At 35.7% G+C, this 26,261-nt stretch overlaps 1 protein-coding gene across 8 annotated transcripts in view; it reads right to left on the bottom strand.

Annotated features, from left to right (window-relative positions):
- Positions 1-26,261, bottom strand: part of PIBF1 (progesterone immunomodulatory binding factor 1) — a 109,825-nt gene that overhangs the window by 51,197 nt on the left and 32,367 nt on the right. The window lies entirely within an intron of this gene.

The raw sequence follows: 26,261 nt of genomic DNA, 5'->3' as shown, positions 1-26,261 counted from the left end.
AAACTGGTTGCCTTATTTCTGAACAATCAAAAATTTCCCATGATTTGTGTTCACATGCTACTCACTAAATAATTAAAAATGTAAGAACTCAGAACTTTAGTTTTCAAATGCTTTCATTGTTCAGTTTTTACAGCACTCAGATTAAGTCTGATTAGTCATGTATCTGGCTGATTTCACAAAATGAAAGTCTGTTTCAATATTTACTGGAAAATGGGTAAGAAATCTGTCATTCATTTAAAATACATATTTTATGAAGTTTTTATACCAACTTTATAGGCATTTCAGCTTTTTGTAGTATTTATTACTTCATTCATGTCTATCAAATACATTAAACTATTTCTAATCTGGTCTAAAATAACAATGCACTTTGTAACAACAAATTTAAATACTTCCAACAACAACAAAAGCTCTGGGTATAATGATTAAAGACAAAATGAAACATCTCATTTACAAACTGTTTAAGCAATGAAAAATTTGTTTGTTGAAAAAATTTTCACTTAAAATTTGTTTTTCCCAAACAACATGCTGAGATTTTTTTTTAGCACAATATTCCTGGTTCAGGTTGTAATTAAAAAAAACCCAACCAAACAGAAACATATAGCTCAGACACTAAAGGGTAAACTTGATTTAACATTCAAGTTCTTACCAGATGTTACATTTGCTTCGTATCAAGTAATTAAACATACAGTGCTTTTGCATGTGGTTCAGTAAATTCTGAGAGAGAAAGCTTAGAAGCTTTGTTTAAAGCTGCTTGCTTCAAAGCAGATTTTTGTGTTTTGCAGCATCCTAAGCATTTATTTTGTATTGGCCTCTGATCCTCATTCTGTCGAAAATTCCCCATACTATTTTGCAGTTTATAGGAAGTGCTAGTTCCAAACATCCACACTCAGCAAGATACACAGTTGGTTTGCACTCCCTGTAGCTTTGGGACATCTAAACCCAAAACCACTAATGCAATAAATAGGAGTTCTTCAGAACGTAGACCCATGTACCCTTTCTACCCTAACTAGACTAATGGCCAGCATACACTAGACTACAAGAAGGAACAACATGAAAGCCTTAAATGTATCTGCTGAATCATGCTGACTGACAGGGACAGAAACCCATCTTTGTTTCTCTGTCTCTGGACTATGCAATTGTGCTTTCTTTTATTTGACTCTCATTCTGTGAAATGTAAGATTCTCTCCTGCACCAAGACACAGCTTCAAGACTACTGGGTAGAGACTTCTGCCACTTCTGGCAAGCCTGTGCTTGGGAGTCATACTTCAGTCATGAGAATTTCCTAATAAAACTTCACTAGGGAGTTTTCTCTCAATCCTGGAGCTCTGATGGGCATCAATATAGCCTTTCACTTAACTGAAAGTGCATTCTTTATTTTGGACAACTGTAAAAAACAGAAGAGCATTTCCTGTCATGCCTTTCTTACAAAAAGTGAAGCAGGTTGCAATTGCTATTCTGCAACAGCACAGTGCTGCCTCTGCATACTTAAGTTTGCTCACTTACCTAGACTGTTATTACTTGGTTTAAGCAGCATATTTATTGACTCTTTTGTTATTTGTTTCAATGAAATAAATGAAAAAGATGTTCAAATAACCTAACTGAACTTTACCAGTATACACGCATTTATTAAGGATGTGACCGTATCCTTAACAAAAAGAAAGGGCCTGAAGAAACGAGGGAGCATATAATAAAGGATGTGATATAATTTCACTGTTTCCTCCTCAAAAACTGTTTTTTAGATATACATAAATAGGAGAACAGAGTCACCTCAGTAATGTTTAGGAATCTAATGGTAGTTGCTTTTCTCTTTGCCTAGACAAATTAGGCAAGATGCATAACCTTGTGTTCTCATTTATGTTTCTGGAGCTAAAAAATATAGAAGCATGAACCACATGGCTGGTCAGAGAATACCTACTAAATCAAGTATTTCAGGAGATGTAGGCACAGAGGTATGTAGTTTGGAAATCCAAAAATGGAAATTACCACCTCACAAGATCCCTTGAATGAAGCTTCAAAATAGCCCAAAGAAAGATTAAAGATTCATCTGTTTCAAAACTCAGAAATGAGTTCTCTGAAACCTAGTGAAGAGATACCAGAGGAAAGGTTTCATAAATGTCTCCTAAGTTCAGGACAACAACCCAAAAGGGAAACATAGCGAAGCTAAAGGGTGCAGACCATCAGACAAAGCTGGCAACTGCTGTGCTACCAGAGAGACTGCTTACTCCCCCTCCATCTTCCCCACTGAGAGCTGAGCAGAATAGGTCAGAAGGTTAGGGCTCAAACTGCCACAATTTAGCAAAGGATTGGTATGTCCTTTATATCACACATAACAGGTTTGATTTCCTGATAAGCAGAGTTCAAAGAACAGGCATACCTTGTTATCTTTCAAGGACATGTTCCTAAAAGTGCAACAGTTAGCAATGAAGAACAGCAAACTACCTTTTCCCCTAATAATTAATGTAATGGATGGTCTTGGTATTTGCCATCACCTGTGAGAGGTCTGCATATCGCTGCATAATATTTCATTTATACTTCAGTGAAATCACACCTTAAAAATAAGATCCCAATAATGCAAATACAAACCAATTATTGAATAATCGAGGTTGGATGGGATTTCTGAATATCCTGTTCAGAGCTAGGTCATCTATGAAATGAGACCAGGTTTTCCAAAGCTTTAGCCACTCGGGTCTTGAAAACTCAAGGATGGAGACTGCTCACAGTAATGCTGTTACTGAAAAAGATTTTCTTTAGACCAAGTTAGAACCTTCTTTTTCAACTGACACCCTCTCATCTCTCTTCCATGCCCTGCTGTGAAGGGCCTGGTTCCATCTTCCCAGCGACCTGTCCAGAGGCACTGGGGATACTTCTGTCAGGAGCTGCAGAGACCTGGCTGAACACACCCCCCCGCCCTTCTTCCTGGGGCAAGTGCTCCAGCCCTGACCATTCTGGTGGCTCTCCTCTACATTCATTCCAGTTTATCACTATTTTGCTTCTATTGGATATCCTGAAACTGGACTTTTCTTGATGTCTTGACTATTGTCCAGACAGACCAGGATTTTGTAAGAGTATACTGTTGGCTAATACTGAGCTTGCTGTTTACAAAAAACATTTGTTCCCTTCAAAGACAAGAAGGACAATCCCACACAAGATAATCTGCATTTCCTTATTTCCTTATACTACATAAAAACTACTACTACATTAAAATTCACATACCAAAGACTGCTATACATGCATTTCCAGCAGTGGTTTTAAACTAAGTATGATACTAGAAAAATACATAGCTTTCCATCTGTTTTTCAGAACTTAAAGGAGCTTCCATTAAGCTGCCTGCAGGCCATCAGGCATGCTTCAGTGCAACTGGGCAGCTCAGGGGAGCTTTTGTTAGAAGAGCAAAGGATGGAAAGACACGGTAATGGCAACAGCAGAGAAGGGCATCAAAGGATACTAAAATGACTGACAGACAAGCAGTGGGTAGGGGAGCACAACTGGATCTGTCTTCTTTCAAATCTAAGATATGTAAAATGTCCTTTCCCAAGAAGTCACAGTAATTGCAACCACATTACCATTAACAGGAAAACAAAGAAGACAGTGTGAAGACCTCTCTTCATAAGCATGACTTAAAACCAAAAAAAGTTCATCAACTGCGTTTCAGCTCTACAGACAACTATCAAATAATAACGTGTTACTAGGTGGTTTATTACAAGTCCTAAGGTGTACATATTTCTGTGTGTCATTATCCAGAAATGAAACATATATTGGTATTAAAATTATTTTCCTGAACTGTACAAGTCTTTCAAATCAAACAAAGAGTCTTTGTAGGATCAGTAAATACACAGACAATGGTATCAATAGCACAAGAGAATGTGGAAGACAGTTTTAGAGCCCAAAACAAAAGGAACGAGTAACAGTCACAGTTTCCATGCTTATAAAAGCTTGGAGTGGGAAATGAATCCTGAACAGATACATCACCAAACTGCTTATGACACTAATGAAACAATCTCATTTCTCTTCATCTGCAGACATGAAAAAGGTCAAGTGAATCTAAGCTTTCTATAAAGCAGGCTATCCCAATAAATTTTTCAGTTATCAAATTATCCTATATTACCTGCTGAGGCATGTTAGAAATGAAAATACTTAAAAAATGCAGTAACTATTGTGAAAAATAATCAGTTAACTCCAAGCTGTCTCCATTCTTGAGCATATTTGCTTTCACAACATACTTTTCTGTATTTTATCTGTCATCTGACAAGTTTAACAAAATTTTTATAGGAAGACCCAACTTCGCCTTTACAACTTAAGTTATTAATTTGAGAAGAGCAGTATTGCGAAAAGCAGTTGAAAATAAAGAAAACAAAATCTAGGATTGAAAAGACGAAGAAGAAGTCAGGAGTCATGAACTATTGGGATACTACAGGCTTTGCAATACACGTTTCCTGCATACATTCTAAGAAGAGTCTTAGATATGATAGAACCATCACTTTTCTCTTGAGGCACAAAAGCAAAAAGCACTGAAAATTGTATCATTTATTTTAGTGTATATCATTCTCAGACTAATCCAATTTTCTGTTTCTCTGCTTCCTCTGATTATGCCCAGTTCTCTTCCTTCTTCCTACATATCTTTGTCCTAATTTTTCTGTTTTCCTCCCATTTGCTCTGTTCTCTCTCACCATTTCAACAATTCCTTCTTTAGCTGAACTATCACAATCCCTGCAATAACCACACCTAAGAAGTATAATTTTCCTTTTTCTTGTAGAGGACTTGAAAACAAATGTTTGTTCTTTTGGGTCTTTTCCCTTAATGGGACTTGTGGACAAAGACACTCCTGATTTCCAAGTATTCCCTGTCCCAGCTGAGTAGCATATCAAAGTCAGCATCTTTTTATTGTGGAAAAAAGAGAAAACTCCTACTACTCTATGTGTCCATAACATTTCATCCCTGTCATTATCCCTTCTTTCTAGGAGCCCTAGAATGTGGCTCATCTATCATACAACTAAGGAAGCAACTGCAGATGCAATTCTTGTACTCACTGAAGAGCAAATGGTAGGTTTGTTCCAACATCTCATACTGTTAACATTAATTCCTTTGACAAAGCAGCCCATTCACTGAACGGTACATTAAAATACAGCTTTAACCCTTTGTATTCTTATGGTCTACGAGACTTCCACTGAATGGAGATCTAAATACTATAGAAATAGTTAATTTCCTTTTAAATTGGAAGAATGAACTGTTGAACTTCAGTCTGGCCAGGCTATTTACCAGTTCTCTATGAATATTTAGCTCATGACTGAAAAACAGTCTAGTTACCACTGCATGTGTGATCTGCAATACTTTTGCTTTGTTTATTACAAGAAGGTTTCAGTAGGTGAAGGTGTTTAATATTTTTCTATAGTAATTTAAACTCTATTCCACTCTGAGCTCCATTCCTAGCATTCCATTCTTCTGCTGTTAAAGTCTGAACTAGGTTAGAACCAGACTTTAGGCTTAATTTGAAACCACTTAATATGGTAATGCCTCGATTTGCCTCAATTCAAAATGGAGTCAATCTGTCAGAAAACAAGAAAATCTGCACACTGTCAGCTGTTCTTCGAGATGTGGTGTTTATATGTATATGACACTAAAGCATGCTTGCCTTTGCAACACTAATGGCATACACAGTCTAATACTTTGACTACTGTTATATAAGTGGGCTGGAGTTTGGCCCATATTTTCACTTCTTTCCAATCTCAGAATTCCTGGTAATCATAAACAGACATTCAAAGGCAAGCAATAAACAGTGTACACTGCAAATGTGCATAAGGAACAGTTACAGGTAAATTGCTTCAGGACATCCAGAATGTTAGTTACTCCACATGTATTCCCCACAAAAACATCACGAGTATGGGTTAGGAATCTTCAATAAAAACTGCAGAATTACCATCCTGAAAGCAACATAAAGAATAAGGGTTTCAGGAGTTAAAGCTTGTGATTTGCAGTGCAAATCTCAGGGGTGAACTTGTGCTGGGAACCATCCCAGTGACACAGGCTCTACTACATTATGATTACAAGTATTAGAGCTTTTTCATCCAGTGAAAAAGCTCTTGAGGCATTGAGGTTCCCTAGGATCACTCTGCCACATGCTAAAAAGTATTTAAACGTTTGAAGTCTATTAATATCAAATGAAAGCACGTGCAGAACTTCCCTGCAGAGGGATACATGGAAAAAAATTCTTCTTGCTGCCTGACGGAGTTAAAGGGCCAAACACTTCAAAGTGCAATATGTAATGAAGCAGTAGCCACATTACCTCAAAAAATGTCAGTGACCTAAGCATAAAATAAGTCAAGAATCTGATTGACTCAGACACATACACATTGAAAAACACTTCCTCATATCAGATATCCAGTGACTACGCTGAGTAGGAAAACTGATAATTCAGCAGTATTCCTGAGAGGGAGAACACTACTAAGAACTTTATTAGTTATATTTCCATTTGCTGAATCTCCATTGTTACAGGATGTTGGGGATTTACTGTACAGATGATTCCAGTTGGCAAAAGCAACATAGGAAAAACATTCTGCAGCTTTCCCAGCTAGAAAGTTAAAAAACCTTCTCAAATTCATCTCTGATTTGCTAGAATTTGAAGAGAAAGAATTACATTTACTTCCTGTTGATGTCTAATCTTGTGTTATCTCCAAGTTATTTGAAAATAGGTCTTCAATCATGACTTTTCACTTCAGTTATTTTTCAGCTGGGAACAAACCATCCTACTGATGGAAGGTACTGATTTACTCAAAACTCCTATCACATGATGAATTTGATCAGTTATTCCTAAGTAAGGAGATCTCATTTTGCCTATTTTTAGCAAATGATATGAGAATAGTGTCACCTCATCATTATTCATATAATGATTCTGAACTTACAGGCAGAGGACAGAATACGTTTTCTTCTTAAGTTCCAGGGATATGGAAGTGTAAACTGTCCTCCAGAGTGAAGCTTAAGCCTTACATCAGCAGATTACTGGAATTAAGTCCTTAGATGAGGTAAAAGGTCTCTGTCATGGGAATGAAGTTTTTAGGAAGTTAAGAGCAAAAACACTTTTACTCAAAATAGGACCGCCACCCAATCTTCCTGTTTTTGTCAAGAAGTTCACAGACTCTTTCAGATGAGAGTCTTTCTGGAATTTTTAATACTAGCTTTTCTTGTTGATGTTTTGGACCTTGCATGAAATGTTCCTCTTTAAAGCAGAGTAAACAAAAAAGATCAGTGTCAAATTTGAGAATTACCATCAGGGAGAAAGTGGAAGTGACAACTTGGAGAAGTGGAGATAAAGCAGAAATCACAGTATAGTTCTGGGACCTTGTGCTCTGATCTCTGCTTCATGTTGAAAAAGACTAAGTATGACAATGTAGGACTGTGGATTGTGGGTGACATGCATGAATATTGATAAAGATGGGAAATTGTCATTAGACTTGTGTATGACTGTTCAGATAAGGAGACAAATATCTAAGGGATACTAAAAAGATGTTACTTCTAGATGAATAGTGCTAAGATTTGAAATGCAATTGGCCACAGCAGGTTTTCTAACAGATGTTTGGGCTTTCAATAGTGAAGGGCATTTTCCAAGGCTGCACTCAATACATAAGGTAAGGAGAACAGTAAATTAGTCTTCACTTAGCTTTGTGATCAGGTTAATAACAGTGTATGCACAGACTAGTATAAAGCTGGATCAGATTAATGCAAAAATACAATAAACTGGATACATAGCCTTAGGTACAGCCAAAAGTAACCAGAGAGATTAGCTTGTTTGACCAACATAATGTAAATTACTTTTCTGAATTCTTGTTTGAATTCAAATATATTGGTAAGAGTATCTGCTTTGAGAGACAGTGTTTTAGATACATGGCAAATTGTAACCAGGGATTATTCTGATGTGGCCTGTGGCTTCAACTGTTTAAACAATTTTCTTTGAACTTTCAAGGGATATTCTCCCTTTCAGAATAATAAAAAAGTATCAAGCTAATTCAACTCTGCCTGTAACACCAACACTGGGAAGACCCAGAATATTTAGCATTTTATCTCATTTTAAAATTGCTTCTTCAAAATAGAAGAAAATGTTCTTTATGAATCTCTGTTCCCTAGCCACAGAATGTAACACAATTCAACAGAACTTGCTTGTTTATATAATATATAATCTCTTTCTGAAAGCAAATGAAGTATTGGTTATTCGCCACTTACCATGACACACATCATTATAAATTAATGAAGGAATAAAGCTTTTTACAACTGCAGCTATCCTTCCCACCTACTATAGCTTTCTTTTTTTTTTTTTTGGTGAGTGACAGGAAGCACCTTTTCTGAGTTTCCTTGCTGGACAGTAAAGAATTACTTGCAGGTTTGTGAAGTTAATGACTTTGACAGAATTCAGAAGTTTTTACTTCTTTGCCACCTTAGGGGATTTAAAAAAATCAGAACAATTATTTTTCTAATTTAGGCAAAGTCACATGCATTTTTAGCACTGTAGGAAGCAAAACTGTCACCACACAAGTGCAATAGTGTATGTCAGGACTTTTAGTCCATTAAGTGCAACACCGTTGTATCTGTGTCATCACACTCTGTGTTTCTAGAATTGTGGCATCATTATAAAGAATGCTATATAATTTGGTACTTCTGCTTTACTGATACTTTTCTGTTACTTTCCAAATGTCCATTTACTCTATTATCTTATATTCTTGCTAAACATGACAACCAATCTCTCATGTGAATTATGCTCTGTAGCACATGGAATGAATTTAAAGACTCTGGCTGATCATGTGAACATTAAAATAGGACAAATATGTCGCTTTGGCACAGTGAAGTCAGAGGCCACAAAAGTTTGGATTATGCACAGACAACTCCCCTCTTCACCATTCCTTGGTATGCTATCATTTACACACACTCTACAACATAAAATACAAACAATAAAAAAAAAATCCTGCAAATATATTTACTTAAAATGAGAAACACAATATTTAGGCACATGGGAAGTTATTAAAGGCAGAGAACAAAACTATTTTGTTCCCTCAGATATTGCAGATTTACTGAATTAGAACATAATCCTTGACAATTTGTATAACCAACACCTACACTGCAATTACCTTTAACTCCAGGTCAGTTTAAGGCATCTTAAATTAATTTATTTTTTTTATTTTGGCCTAAGATAACTATTATGTGAGTGTTTTCCTGAAACACTACATTTCTCAGCTGTAACAGCATCTGTCATTCTTGGCATGGAAGCAAGCTCTTGTATGAATGTGAGCAATCTTTTTCTGCTTCTTTAGAAATGCAGGGTATGTTCAACAACTGTACTATGGATCTATAAGAATCTAAAGCATGTGTTTAAAGCAATTCAATGCATCTCTCAGATCATGATCAAATACAGCATGCAATACAAATAATAAAATAAACAGCAGACTGAAGTACTTGCACTCTTACAAAGACCATAGGTCCATAAACTTTGTGTATAGGACAGTAATTAAAATATATACTAGAAGGAGAATTATAACATGCATATTCACTTTTTTTTTTTTGTATTAAAGAAAGAATAGTCCATTGCTACTGCAAATACTTTGGTCAGATTTTATACTTTAAATTGCAATAACAAAAGGAACAATAGTTCTTTGGTATTATTCTCCTATGAATTTCCATTTCTCCAGCTCTAGTGGCATTTACAGTTCTTATTTTGCATTTCTCACTGACTTCAAATTAGTTTATGCAGCTTCAAAAAAAAAAAAAGAAATGCACAGCTTGGGGCTGTTCAAAAGAATACTAAACAGCAAAGTAAAGTTAAAAAAAAGAAAAAAAAGGAAGAAGAGAGACCATTTGACATTGAAGGGACTCAAAAAGAGAAAAGAAACCTTTCTAGAGTACTATTTAAAACATGTTTCTTTCATTCTTTGTGTTTGAGAGTTTTGCTATGGAGATTCAATAGCAAAGTTTTAGATGTGACCAAATAGACTTTTTAAAGTATCTTTTTTCAAGTTTTTTTTTCAAATATTGTTATTTCTGTAAGTATTATTAGTTCTCTAGACATTATCATTATTAGCATGCAATTTCTGACATTGTAATTTGAACAAAAATTGCAAAAAGAAGATGTTTTGAGCACAATTCAGTTGGTAGGTATAGAACTTACATTTTTCTGTAGACTAGAAAACTATTTATAAGCATCAGTGTTGTATTAGTAAAACTATTTTTCTTTCATTTGAAACAATCACGTTTCAATCTTTTTATTTCCTTATTTTAGGAGATTCTCCTTCATTATATTCACTCCACAAACTGATACACAAACTTATTTTTAATTTTGGAAAATATGGTTCTATTCTTCAAACAAAATCAGTTTAGATTTGGTTTTTGTTTTTAAATGGCTCATTTCCTATTTTAGCATTAAAATGGGAGTAACAGAAAATTGCTACTTTCTAACCATCTTTAAGATCACCGAATTGATATGAAATGTGCACACATGCAAGATCAACAAAGAATCTCTTTTCAGTGATCACACATTTACATATATAAAGTTATCTGACTGTCATTTTGAAGGAATGTACTTGTACATGAGTAAATGCTCTGAGAGTTTGCATTATGAATCATGCATTACAGTTTGTACTGCTGGCATCTTGGCATCAATTTGAATATACAAGGATTTATTTTGTAGACTGGTAACTGGAGTAGGAAGGCCAATACAAGTAAGCATTAAAACAGCTTGAATTGCAAACATTATGGAAAGATAACAAGTACTAATATGATGAGAGAATTTCAGTATTTAAGTGATGCTTAAGCATGTCTATTCACTTCACACATGAGCTATAACATAAATAAAATCTTAAAGTGCAGCAGGCAAGTGAAAGCTCTAAGGACATTATTTGAATTGTAACATAATTTATACTATTCTCTTCCTTAAACCCAGAGTGGAGTAAAAAGGCATTCTTACAGATCAAATATTTTCTGTTTAACAGGACACAAAAAGAAAGTCCATGTGACTAGTAATTAGCAAAACAAATGTGCTTAAAATCTATGTATTTCTAAAAGAAAAAAAAAAAAAAAGAGAAGATCACTTAACATTTCCATAACATTTTAATCTGGTATCTGCTAAATAAAGTATACAGAAAAGTTAAAACAAGGCAAGTAAAAAAATACAGAAAAATCAGAGTAATTTGTTTTATGGTTTTTCCTAACTAAGACCGGAAAACAACCTGCTGTGACGGGTTTGTATGGTTAAACTGTTAAATGGTAAGAACAAATAAACAACTTGCAAGTATTTGCACTTTTCACAAATGTTAATTTTCCCTCCACAACTCAGTAATGCAAGTTCAAATGGATTAGCACCATACACCAGAGCTAAAATTACAACTTTTGAAACCTACTTCCTTTCCTTTTCTAGCAATTCCATTTTTTTATCATATTGACACAACACAGAAGAGTTGAAGATCTGAAATGTAGATTAAAAACATATTTGAGGAATGATAATAATTCAGACATTTGCAGCTCCTTTGTAGGTGTACTCAGCACAGGTTCATTTATGTGAGTTGTACTCATGTTAAGTATTTGCAGCAAAAATGACTGCACGTCTTCTAGTGATGTGCTTCTCTGAAATGACAGAGTGTGATTCTCACAGAACAATAATAATGTAGCATAATCACAAAACTAAAAACAATGTATATATGGATGGAAGACTTAAAACAGGGCTAGGGAACTTAACTGTTCATCCATACTCCTACTAGACAGAGCAGACTGAGGAGAAGGATCTAGATTTGTTACATGAGACTAGGATAACTAAACTGCTAACATGACCCAGCTATGCAAAAGACACAAAGTTCCAGGAATCACTCAGGTACATCTAGTGGAAATTATGGTAACATACGAGATAGAGCAGGAAATTATCTGACACATTATTCAGAATTCCAGTTATCTGTGTTAAAGCGAGGTCAGGATTAAGAGAAATGGTACTCAGATGTCCAAGAGAACAAGGAATCTATCCCATGAGAAATCAAATAAGCTACAATCTAGAAAAACAAAGTCTGACTAAGATTTTAAGAGGACAAAACAATAGATAAATTTGACTAATGCTATCATCGGAACGCTGTGATATAAACCAGGAGAAAATAATCTTGAAATGGAAATTAAAACCCCATCTGAACATAACAACTAGAATGTCTTCCACTAGGAATAGTACAGTTTAGAGTTTAATTTCTGAAAAGATGGTTACATGAAATGACAAAATAATCAATGATCCAAAAGGCTTAATCTAAAAATGATTATAAACCTTATAGGTAACTACTATATTGCCAAAATCCACATTTGTAGAGTTTTCGGTTTTTTCTTCATTTAATAATGGAAAAAGAAGTACAAAAAAGACAATGAAACAGCAAGAAGATTCTGAAAGTTATATTTAATTGCATTTATATAATATTTTGAGAATTTGTTTGCTTGACTTTCACCAAAAAAAAAAAAATCCCCAAATTTGTTCGTTTTTCCTCTTGTGGCATTTTACTAAACTCATGCATCATGTATATCAAGACTTGTTGGACAAATTGACATAGCTTCCAGGTAACACCTAAACGTCTTTACATAATTAGAAAGAGGGAAAGGACAAGGGTCTTCAACTTTCTGGGGGAGTGCTTGAATCATGTTACAAAAGAGGCAAAGCTTAGCCATTACCTCTTCTTCTAACAGTGTTCTGGAGTGAACTCGATCTTGAATGAGTTAGCCATGTTTTAATAAAAACAGGCCCTTCAGGGACTTGAACAGAGTTCAAGCACCTCCTACCCATATCAAAATAAGCACTTAGCTTTCCAAACCAGGAGACTTCCGAGCATGCACAAGGACCTCTACCTAAATGTGCTCCAACTTGGAATGATTTTAAGTGCCTCTGAGGTTAGGTGGTGCTTGAGAACAGGAGGTACTGGTAAGACTTCACTGGAATCTAGTCAGGGAAAATCTACCCTATGACAACCTGTTTGAAAGTCATTAATGTATGCAAAACCTGTACTTATCAACCAACATTTTGAGTAAAGCGTGGTGGATTGGCCCAGCTGGATCCCAGGTGCCCACCAAAGCCACTCTATCTCTCTGCACCTGGACAGGGCAGAAGAAATATAATGAAAGATTCATGGGTCATGATAAGGACAGGCAGAGATGAGTCCCCAGTTACCATCATGGGCAAAACAGACTCGACTTGGGGATTAATTAATTTATTACCAATCAAATCAGAAAAGGGTAATGAGAAACAAAACCAAAGCCTAAAATGAACCACATTCCCCCTATCCCTCCCTTCTTCTTGAATTTAACTTTACTCCAAATTTTCTCTACACCCATCCTCCCAGTAGTGCAGAAAGATAGGGAATGCGGGCTGTGGTCAGTCCATCCCAGGTTCGTGCCAATCCTTCCTCCTCAGGGGAGGACTCTTCACACTCTTCCTCACCTCCAGCATGGGGATCCCTCCCATTAGAGACAGCCCTCCACAAACTTCTCCAGTGTGGGTCCTTCTTATTGGGTGCAGTCCTTCAGGAACAGACTGCTCCAGCATGGGTCCCTGTGAGGTCACAAGTCCTGACAGCAAATCTGCTCCACCATGGGCTTCCCACAGTGCCACAGTGTCACGGCTTCCTTAGGGCAACCACCACCCCTCCCATGGGCAACAGATGGATCTCTGCTCCAACACAGATATTTTCTGTCCTTTCTACCCTTTTCTCTAAAAAAAAAAAAAAAGAAATGCAAGTTTCCTCTTCATATGGGTTTGGCAATTCTTTTTGAGTTACTGCAAGGTATCTGCAACCGAAAATTTTGAAGGATGTTCCTACCTTCTGTAGTTTCATTAATCAGGTCCAATCTTTTGTATAATCACATATCTAGACCTACAGTGATTGAATTTCTGTCAATCAAAATATTTCCAATCATGGAAGACAGTAGAGTTCATTAAAAAAAGGCCCCAAAAAGCAGCATATAAGGCATATAGCACTTCATAATGAAAACATTCCATTTTTTGACCAGACTTTGAGACACTCTTAAAGGCTTTACAATTCTGCATTGGAAGAGGACTGAGTAAGACTGATGGTAAAACATAAAAGCTCCAAAACCCATGAATTTCTGGAAGGAGTCTATGCTGAACTCCTTTTACTCAGAAAAGCCATGTGGGACTTGAGCTGTGTAGCTTCTGCTGTTTATGATGTGGTTACCTACACCTGAACCTGCTGTGCAGACTCCCTTAATAAGTCAATGGAAAGAAAGAGGTACCTTACAGACATGATTCCATCCCAGCACAGTCATTTAAAATTAGACAAGACAGATGACAGCCACAGTAAACACCGTACTAAAATCCATGCTGCATTTTACTTACTTTGCTCAGAAACTAATGTTTGAACTCATCCAAAGTCCAATAGCATATTACATTTTAAAAATGCTTCAAAAAATCACAAAATTACGAAACAGTAGTATGAACAAAACTGAGATCTCTGAATATGATGTTCAAAGGTTTTCAGTGTTAGAATGGCAAGGAGATGTTCACGTTGTACTGAACAAAATTCGTATCAAAGTTACCACGAATTAGATTCACAGTTTCCATCTCTACAAACAGCTGTACAAAGGTAACTGGATGGGCAGAAAAAAAGAAATGGAGTCTGCCATCAATTCCAACATGGACTTCCACTTACCCAATCCCTTCATGCAAATGTTTTGTCTTTGCCTGACTTAGATTACTCTTCCAAAGAGAAAAAGTGGGAAACTGCACCATATATTTTATACTCAGATGAATCACACTCAGTGAAGCTTTCATGGCTACTATTTTTTTTTATCTCTTATTTACACTATTCTCTTCCCCACCTCTCATCCTTACTTTTTGCTATCATCAATCCTCTGCAAGTTTCACAAGGTAGACATAATTTAGGGAGAAAAATGCTTTTGTCTGACAAAACAATTAAGAACAATTAAGATTCTCAGTCCCCTAAACTAACTTTTTCCCCTCCTTTTTCTGATTTTTTCCTTGATGAACATTTACTATATTTAGGACCAGTCGGGTTGGGAAGGTGGGGGGGGGGGGGGGGGGGGGGGACAGGTGGAGAAGGGTTTTGAAACAGGTTTCCTTTATATTTTATATCACATAACTAAGCAAAAATGGATTCCAATAAATCTTTTCATAAAGGACTTACTGATCCAAGTTTTTTGTTTTCCGCATTCTTTTCTGAGTCTAATAAAAAGCTACAGAAATTTTTAAGGGTGATAATAATTACAATAAGACCTTACTGATAACATAGTGTTGCATCATGGACAATATACAGATGGTTACAGTTGGAACAGAATAATCAGGGGGTTGCAAAGTTATCTCTACCATAACTGACAATACAGATGTTGCCAACAATTGGGAATTATTTAGTGTGGTATTCAAATCCAGACTGCAGAAATGTACATGTATCTAAGCATAGGTCTCACATGTGAGCAAAGTATTTAAGGTCCCCTTATATTAAATGTTCCAGATGCCAGGAAGCCAGGACACTGAAGTTAAAATATAAAATATTCTTTAAACAATAGACGTGACTTTCTCAGACATGGAACACTGGTCATTTTGCAGTGGAGATTTTGTTTGTTTGGGGTGTTTTTTTTGGTTGTTTTTTTTTCTTCTTTTTCCTTTTGAATCTAAACATGGTTGGTCTCCCCTGTTTTCCTCTGACTCGCACTCCACTCCCATAACTCCTCAGTCTCTTTTAATCATACAAACTACTTAGTCTTGAGGTTTTTTCCAACAGTTAAACTGTCAAGGTAGCATCAGGAAATACATTTAAGGAGGGCATGGCATATATAATCTTAAACATATTAAATCACATTAAAGCAGAGGTGGCACTACATTAATTTTGAAAAAGTTATAAAATTGAAAAATTTTGAAATAAAATAGTATGAAAATTAGCAAAACTTAGTTAACATACTGACATTAGTTAACATTAATTGCCTGGCTAAAATATCCAATTAACAACACACCGTATAAAATTTAGGGCTTTTCCACAAAAGTATTCTCCCTATTTTACTGGATGGTTAAACTAAAACCGGCTAAAGGTGAGGAAAAAATCCCCAATAAAGGACAAGCCAAACCAAAAGACCTCTGCAAATTACTTCAGATTTATCACAAAAGACACTTCTGCATTCTGAAAGGTCCATTCACAGTCTTCATTTTAGCAAAATACTTTTGGAAGCAGTTTCTAAAACTAGATGTGACATTCATTTACATGTATCTGCCAAGTTTTTAAATGTTTTAGAAGCTAAACTAAAACATCTTGAAAATGACTCATTGTGGTACCAGAATACATACTGTAGGAAATAAGAACTCATTTACAAGTGGGAGAAATACACTCACACTTCATCTGTGGGAATTCACTAGACTTCCCTTCCAGTAAACATTATATTTTAAAATAATCACGGAAAATATGTTCTTTTAACTGAAGTTTATGAAAAGATTTAGACAGCTGGCATAACAAAAGAGACTTACAAAGATAAATGTAAAACTGTCTTCAAAAACAATTAGTAATTCTGCCAAAAGATATCAATTTAGCAAAAAAAAAGATCCCAGGTTTTTTTTCTTACTCTAATGGTTAAACTAAAACTGTTTAATACAGTTGTACAGTCTAAATAGATAACCATTTGAGACAAAGGACAAAAGGAAGATTTGATTATTTTACAAGGTAAGAAAATGCAGGGTGGGGGGACAGCCCTGGCAAGCAAACAAATTACCATAAGGTAGCTCTTCTAACTTGGAGCATGTCAACTGCTTTTGTAGATGTGCACATTTTAGTAATACAACTGCCTTCAGCAAATGCACTACTTTAAAAAGTTTCTTTACTTTGAAAAGAAGAAGGCATCTGGCACGGTGAAAATAAACCTGAAATGTATTCCATTTATCTATGCATATAGAATACTTTGAAAAACAGAAAAAAAGAATTCTGATACAGAAAATTCGACCCAGATTTCATAACCTGTGACTGGGAACAGTGTCATAAAGGACAAACCTAAAATCAAAAATCCCAGCCTCACTAGCTTCTATAAAGTAATGGTCCGTAAAAATAAAAATGTTGTAGTGGAACATGCAACAGACAATAAAAACAGTATTTCGTCACCTGGTTTTAGGTCTAAAAATCTTCAAAAGGAGTTATTAATAAAAGCTCCATTCCACCTAATACTGGGCATTTCACAGGGTCACAGGATTATCATTAATCAAGCTTTGGTTGGCCTTTACTGTTCAGAGAAACCCTCTATCATGAGTGTACTCAGAGATTCAGGAGTCAGTTAATTACCTGAAGTGAGCAGCTTATAAAGACAAGGGAAGGACTATGGTTTCTAATTATTTTCATCTACTTACAGTACCATTTTGCACAAATAAAACCTTTTCCCCTTCACATAGTGTTTTGAGTGGGACAGATTCACTCTCTATAACCCACAACCAATTCTAGCAATCCAAGGTAAAATGGGAAGATTTGGCTTTTTGAAGCATTTTGAAACTTATGATCTTGATTACATTTTTGGAATGGAAACACTAAAGATCTTAGAAAAATCAGAGCAAACATTAAGCTAAATTTCAGAAGGGATGAATCAGTGCACTTCCATATCAGTTTATCCATGGCAACACTTTCCACTAAACAATTAAAATATCTATGAAAACTATTCCAGATGACAAGTTCCACATCAAAGCTTACACTAGATTATATACATACACGCAGTAGTATTTATATTAAAATGTTAGCCAAGAGCTGCAGCATTTTGACAACATATCCAATGTTTAAATTTTACAGGAGATGTACAAATAGGCTTGTAAGTACAAGTATGTACACTTTACATGTCTATTATGAAATCCAACATTTCATATAAAGACTAAGCACCTGACAGGTATAAGCGTTTTATGTAGTGCCCAAGCCTCATCTCAAAGGAATCTATTTCTAGTTACATCTATTCCTACAACTCTACTGCCACTTGATGGAAAAATCTTACTTCCTCTTAGGAGAAAGTTTCTCAATTTTGTTTATTCCAAGGGTATGAAGCTGCATAAACTATGGCTTTTTTTTTTTTTTTTTTGTTGCTGGAGTACCTCAAAGGGACACACACAAGAGTCTGTACCTTCACACACCTGAGGAGTCAGCAGGGTGATCTGTGCAGCCAGGTCTTGACTTGGCAACATTTGGTTTTTTGCTAATACAAAAACCTAGTATTAAACAGGGCTCACAAGCAAGGGCTGGCAGTATAGACACATGAACAGGATCTGTATGGATTGTGCCCAGTGGTAAGAACTAAAAGAGCCTTTTACTGCTAGTAAAGCCCCTTGATTTAGTGTTTCATATGCACCCCTCCATTCCATCTTGGTTGGGTTTATTCAGTCCCCAGGTTCTGTGTACTTACTGCCTCTCACCACACTCCTCCCACAGAATTACAAATCCTCCCCCTAATCAGCAGCAGCCACCCTGTGGAAGAGACCAGCATATCTGTTTTCATACTGTGCTCCCCTTGGAGGCCCATCCAGAACAAATGTTCCCATCTCCTGCTGAAGAGCCTATTGGTCTTGCTAAGGTTCCAAGTTACCTTTTTTTTTTTTTTTCCTAAATCAGCTCCACCTCACAGATATCAAAAACAGCTCAAGGTAGTACCACCCTCTTGGTAACCCCATGATTCAAATGTCATGTCACAGCCAAGTGTCACTATGGCTAAATGATGTTTGGTAAAAATGTTCTGATTTCTGATCTTTCACACTGCCACCCTACAGCTACTCAGATCAAGTTATTCCTTAGGAAGCTCTTGAACTCTGGCTAACTATGACTTGAACATTAATTGCACATGCATTTTGCTGGTTTCACAGAATACACTCACAGTTATCCATACAGTCATATAAGTAGACACAACTGTGCCTTTAGATCATTCAGCTAGAAACACAAATAGCTGTAAAAATTATCTAAATAGCTTTGCACTGAGTAAACTGAAGGACATGGCCTTCCCACTATTCAATATGGGATGCAATACTTCAACACTGAACACATACAATTTCAGAAAAAATTTACTGGTGTCCCTGAATGTAAACAACTCTCTGAGTCAAAGTCTGGGATACATTCTTGAGGCAATCTTATCTGGAAACAAGAACATATGAAAGGGAAATCAGCCCTCCAATCCCGGACTTTCCATTCTTTCCTCATCAAGGCACTGGCCACCAGATATGCCAATCTCATGAAGAGAGAAAGCAACAAAACAGCTGCCAAGGATTTGCATGGTTGTTCCATCAGCTGTGAACAGTGGACTCACCAGCTGTGAGCGTTACACATAAATACCATACATCACTCTCTTTTGGGAAGTCCTTGATGTGATTAATAAGGCATATTCAGTGCTGGATGGACTTATGTCAAAGGCAAACAGCTCCCTGTGGTTTATGGCATGAAAGTACCTTGGCTCACTGATGTACACTATTTTGGGTGTCTGTGAAGGAACATACTATGATGGTCCTTCATTTACTGACAGTTCTTTATTTGTTCATTTACAAATTATTTACCTATGCTCTGCTCCAGAAGCACATACCACCATTTTTCCAATTTCTAAGAGTTACTCACATGAAACAGATGTCACCAAAACAGAAATGAGGACCAGTCTAATGCTTTCTTCAGTTATATCTAGCATTTTCTCAACAATTCCAATGTGATTCTGCAGAAGACAAACTCTAGCCAACACTACGCTCAAAGCTCTCACTCATCAATGCTAAGTCTTCATGTCCATCATTTCAGAATTTATAATGAGGTTTTAACATCACAAAGCTATAACTTCCTCCTCACACCACACAAGCACCTATTGGACACTGTTCTTTCAAAGTCTGCTATCTGGAAATGACTATAGCATAACATTCTTTTCCATAAGGTAATCAGAATCCTTTTTCAGGAGGTAACCACAGACTGAGAAAGTAATTACAGAAGAAAATTACTATTAAAATGTTGTTGGTTTTGTTAGTCTTAAATACAGTATTACATAAATAGCCATAATTTGAAGATCAAATTTTTTGTACAGACACACAGAAAATACAGTATTCCTTCTTTGAAGAATTTAGCCTTGGAATTGGCATCATAATACACTGTTTTGGTAAACATATACAATTAACATTCCGTGGCTGTATTTATGGTCATGGTGTTATTTAACCTGTTTTCCTTCTGTATTCTAAGAAACATATTCAGGAGTTTCCTATAAACAGGTCCTTTTCTCACGCGTCCTTGAAGTGTTAATGCTTTGGGTTACTTAAAGCTGGTAGGGACTTCACACACACATTTAGTCCTTCAAGCCCAGATGATTAGAAACACTCCAGAAACACATTATTTGCATAGATAACCTGATGTATGTAACAATCTTAGAAAAAATACAGAAGAACCCAGATTAACAATTTCTTCAGATAAAAGCTTTCATTTGTATCTTCTCATTACATTCAATGTAATGTCCCCTTTCCAAAGGGACCCAAAGCATATGCATTAAAATGGCTGGGAAGTTCCCGTGTTTCATAGCTCCTGTTCTACACAAAATGGCTGTAGTGTATCACACAAAAGGCATATGTAGCCTGATAAAGCTGGCTCCAACTGCAGCCAAAAATGTGTTTTGAGAAAAGCAAGAAAAGCTTCTGCGTGTTCTATATTTCTCCCTAATCCTCTGCCACTAGTGTTCAACTACTTCTCACTTGAGCATTTCCTGAAAGGTGATGTGCTTTCTACCTGTAAAGGGATTCTCAAATTTATCTTGAGCTTTTCCAGTCTCATTTTGAACCCATGTAAAATTTATTACCTGAAACATGATTGGGTAAGGAGTTACAAAGGAGCCCTACTTGTTCTTCCTGGCAGTACTCACCATTAATGAGACGCTGGGTGCAGTGAGTCACATAAATGGGTGTGTACCTGAGGAATACTAACAGTCATAGAAGAATCATGGACTGCAGTGGAAATTTCAACCCAGTAATTGAAGAAATATATATAAGCAGCAGCACCCTTATAATGCAGAATCCCTCTTTGAAGGAATTTGCAAGTGCTTTTGAATTTGTTCTCAAAGGACATGATATATTTCAACCTTTCCAGGCTAGCAAAAATACCCTAAGGACTTGAAAGAGTAAATAAATAGCTTTTTAGCTACTCAGAATAGCCATTGCACCATTTTAACAATTTGCCTCTACTAATTGTAATATTTTAAGATTAAAACATTTTGGCTAGCAGGAAATAAAAAGTAAAATGAGAATTACAAGGCTTATTGAAAATCTGTATGATATGATGATATGTTGGTATTACAACTTTTCCAAAGCATCCCTCAGAGGCTGAAAATATTTTGTGAGAACTATTTCTTATGAGCTGGGGCAAGAGCAACTGAAATAAAAGATTTTTAGAGCTATAAATATAATCATTAAACATTCCTTGCACAGTAAGAGAACAAACTTCAAAGCCTGTGCTCCAGATGTAATGAAGCTCAGAAAGGTCAGACATCAGACTAACTTAGCATTCCTATGAGTCTTGATGCAGATAATTCTTCAACATCAAGACAGCTACAGTTACGAAGTGACTGGTTACAGGGCTCAAAACATTCATTCTGCAAGAACACTGTCTTAGCTAAGAATGTAAAATTTTAAGATCCTGATTAGGAATCTAAGAACAAAAAACAACTAGGCATGCTTTAGCAAGTGTGCAGTCTTCCCAACACTATTATTCATCTATTTCATCAAATCAGTTAAGTGGGTTCTCTCCTTCTGTTTATTAAAATGCATCCTATTTGAACTTTACATCCATTAAGATGTAAAGTTCAAGTAAATATATCCTCAGAAGAAAAGGAAGAGAGTAGGAGCCTCCCTAGTCATTTCAGTACAGGATACATAGACTTTTTCTGTTACGTATTTCAGTGCTGCTTCTACAGATTGGAAACAAGCTAGACTTAGTCACCTGGGAAATTGACTTTTTCATTGCTTCTCCATCATGGTATTGCTCTTGGTTCTTTCACAGACTTCTTTGCATTGATTCAGAATTTCCGAGAGGGTGTCTTTCAGCAATTTGCACTGCATTCATCAATCTTACCCTTTTAGTTGTACCTCGTATTTAACTTTCTCATCAGAAGAACAAGATGAAGGTCGTTTTGGGAAATGTGGAATAGTTACTTTGGCTAGGGCTGAACTCTAAACAAGGTCTAATAATGCCATTGAAGGGCTTGGCTTTATTCTGATAGAAATTCTACGTGTTAAAAAATTACACATACACATCATAAGATAGAAGTCATAAATGAATACAGCAGCAGCAAATTATTATTACAAAAAAAGCACTTTGGAAAGCATAAACAGAGTTAACTGAAACTGCAGATTTAAAGTGGTAGTGATTTTCAAGACCTACATAGCTTTTCAATTCAAGGGATTACAAAACACCTCGTATACAAACCTAACAGCCATGTGTAGGGAGTATGAAGTTCTGACAGTAGTTTTTATCACAGAGCGATGGCAGCTTTGCCCAAGAACTACTTTGGCCAGCAGAGTTCAGTATGGATTTTTAAAAATTCATTACTGAAATCTTCATTTGATATAATTATTCTTGAAGAGATAATACGCCCCTATTTAAATATTAGCAGTAACTCCAGCAAATATAGACATTGAGCTAGTAATTTTAATATTTGAATCCTGTCACTGCAGTCAGCAACATCCAGATTATAAAAACATGTTATCAGAAGGGGAAAATAATTAGTTTTAATGTTAGTGTTAACAATGAAAGTATAATGCAATAAAGGAAAATCCAATTATGAGATTCCTGCATGCTCCACAGAGATTCTAAATGTAGTGTAACATTTATTTATTCAGGAAATTTATCCAATTATCTTCTCACCTATGATAGACCTCTAGGCTTGTGTGCAATTAATAAGAAGATATAGGGATCTTAATTTCACCTTATTTAAAAAAACATTTGATGAACAGAATTGATCCCCTCTATCTATCACCTAAAAAGTTTAAGACAGATGACTAGCATCAAATAGCATCTGAAAAATTCTAAAATATACCACAATTATGAAAAACAAAAAAAATACAGATAAAAGAGATTCAAATGAAAAAGACTATGGAGAGACTAAAATAAGTCTCTAAGTTGTACAGTCAGCTTGCAGCTGACTGGAAAGAAAAGCAATAAATCTGTAAACACAAACATGCAGACAGCTTTTTGCATACTTTTCTTAACCTATGTGGCAGAGACAAATGTTGTCAAGAAATGTCAATAATCTTTATTCTATTTTGTTTTTCATTTGAGAAAAGCATTTCCAAGCAGAAACAACAGAAATACTCCTAAAGGTATTTTTACCTGTAGCAGATCATCCATTACAAATTCAGTAATTTTTACAAACGGAGCTATGTACATCAACCCAGAAATGTTTAAATAATAATACTACAAAATACTTTGAAATCTTTATAGAACAAACCTAAGGCTCTAGACAATTTCTGAAGTCATCACCCTGACTTAACACAACTATAGAAACATGGTTTAAAATTCATTATCTGTGTATATGCAAATAAGAAAGAAAAAAAGTACATAATTAAAAATATCCTATTACCTAATGGACAGAGGCAGGAAGTTAAATTAACTTTTACAAAACCAAGGGTTTTTATAATTAGTGTTCACTGCAAAATTGAAGGAACAGCACTGCCATAACACAATTTCCTTGAATACTCATTTTCTGTTTACTGCATACCTATTTTTGTTTCTCTTCATTACACTACACTTTTCACTTTATCATTACAAAAATAGGAAAAGTACAAATACATTATGTGAGCAGCATTTTTTTAAGAAAAGAAAGGTTTTGTATGAATTTCCCCTGTGTTCCAAATAATTCTAGAATTTTTAAACCAGTTTCCACTGATATAGCTGCATTTTGGAAAATTATATTATACTCCTTTTAGAAGAAATTTAAGGAATTTGACTTTCAAGGAAGTCAATAATCAAAGGCAAGAGATGGTTCTTGTAGGTGAAGTGCTCTAGTATGAATTCACGCCATATTAGACCTCTGAGTCCCCTTTAAGAAAAGAAATCATTTCAGTTTGATGTTGTACCTTATAGGAAACTAAGCACCTTATCAGGAAAAAGCCCAATAGCACTTCTACTTTTCTGGTGTTGCCTTTTTTTTTTTTTTTTTTTTTGCTGTTGGCATTTTGGTGGGTTGGATGTTTTTTCTCTTGGCAAGGAGAAGTAACAGATTAACGGTCAATAGTTTGACAATAACACTCCAGGAGTGTTCAAAAAAAGGAAAAGCTGGAACATATTTAGCACCTGCACTTAACCGTGTAGGTGACAGAGCTGTTACAGAATTGCTCTGCTTATTCTACCCCTAGACAATTTCAACTGAGGTAATGCAGCTTTGAAATTAGGAAAAAAGTCCTAAGTGACATTACTAACAACAAGTGAAAATGTTTCCCTTTGTGACATCAAGAAGACTTAAACCCAAAAATATCAAATACTTTAGGGTTGTTGTCATTGTCATAGGTAAATGAAATATGGATTCTCAGACAGAAATTACAGATGAGTAATGGCAAAGAGAGCAACAAAACTTACATCCTGACATAAGAGTGGTCTACTTTAAGGTTGAAATGGCAGATCCTTTCTCAATGTACCTCTTTCACAAATATTATCACTTTGGTATTTCCCTGGCATTTATAAATATCTGTTCACAGAAAACTATCACAAACATGAGTAAAAAAATGAAAATAACTGCACTTGACTAGAAAATTGGGTATTAGTTACACTTCTGATCACAAGATTTGCCAGGGGCTTTATTTAACCACCATTCAGGCCAGTCAACATTCCACATACTTTTGAAGCTTTCAAACATGTTTGTTTATACAGATTATGATAGCAGTGGTAACTACGATGAGTCACCTTGTCTTTACTAAAGTAGAACAAGCTGTTATAATCACTTAAATACAGAACTGGACAACACAGGTATTCCTTTTTCATCTCAGGGGGTTCTGGTGATATTAGAAAATTTCTTTGTTCCACATGTGAGTCCACAGTAAATTCAGAATTTGGGGGTCTTTCAAGTTAAGGTATTTCTACCCTCTCAACATGCCAGTTAGCTACTTTGCAGTTCACTTAGGTAGATGATTTGGAATGTGAAGAGAGTCACGGTCTTGACACCTGTTATGTGGTTAGAAATGAGGTACTTTTACAGAGAGACATCAACATTTCAAAAAAGGCTAGTATGGGCTTTCCATGTTCCCAAGCAGAAAATAATCTTCTGAGGAGCTACCTACTTCTTAGAACTCCAAACCCCAGCATTAATCAACTTACTAATTGATTTAACACGAGGAAATGAGAGGTTTACTTAACTGGAGGGCTTATCACTAGAAAAAGCTATAAGAGCACAGAAGCATAAGTCTATCAAGTAAGATTCCTGCTTCTAATTGCAGTGGGACATCCCTCCTCAAAATAAAGCAACAGTATGAGAAAAGGACACATTACATGAATAGGAATACAGCTAGACAGAAAAGTATTTTCTCCACAGTTCTTAAGTTTAAAAATAAATATAGAAGAATTGCAAAGTTAGTATTTTTATAAAGTAAAAGTGCAAACTCAAATTATGATATGCCAGACTGATTTTCAAGAGGAGTTTCCAGTTATATATGAAATCCCCATGTCTAAGTAAATCTTACCACAGTGAAAGGTAGGAGTCTCATTAAAAAGTGACTGTTGACTCACATTAGCATTTTAACCTAGGAGATCAGTTTGGAACCAAGTTTCCTGGTCCTCCCTATGCAAATGGCTTTGATTTCTGTATTGTGGAGCCATCACCTCAGAGTTTGCAAACTGAATTCCTTTTGAGAACCCAACAACTGTCCAATGTGCTCTAACCACTAAAAGGCATTCTGCACCCTTGGGCCCATTCAGCTGAACTAGAATTAATCTGAAGTTCAGCCCCTTAAACTCACCATGGATATCAAGTCCTCTGACACATCTCATTTGCTCTAGACCTACCCCTACTGTTTGACATCATCAGTTAGAAATCACATTTTTTCAATCCTTAGGCATTGCTACTTCTTCAATAGCATCACCACTACCATTTAGGAGCTACACATAAAAATTAAAAGCTTCAATAAATTTGTTCCTATGCTGAAGTTAACAACATTTTAACTGTAATTAAAAAATTATTCAGAGCAAAGAAGGCTCATCTAGTACTTCCTTTGAGTAGATGACTAGGTAGTACAGTCACTTAATGAACTGATCTCTTCATTATAGAAAAAAAAACGTATTAAAGAATGAATTAAATCC

Source organism: Motacilla alba, chromosome 1 (assembly GCF_015832195.1).
Source record: "Motacilla alba alba isolate MOTALB_02 chromosome 1, Motacilla_alba_V1.0_pri, whole genome shotgun sequence".
In the NCBI taxonomy this organism is placed as follows: Eukaryota; Metazoa; Chordata; class Aves; order Passeriformes; family Motacillidae; genus Motacilla; species Motacilla alba.
This window is presented reverse-complemented; position numbering and strand designations above follow the sequence as displayed.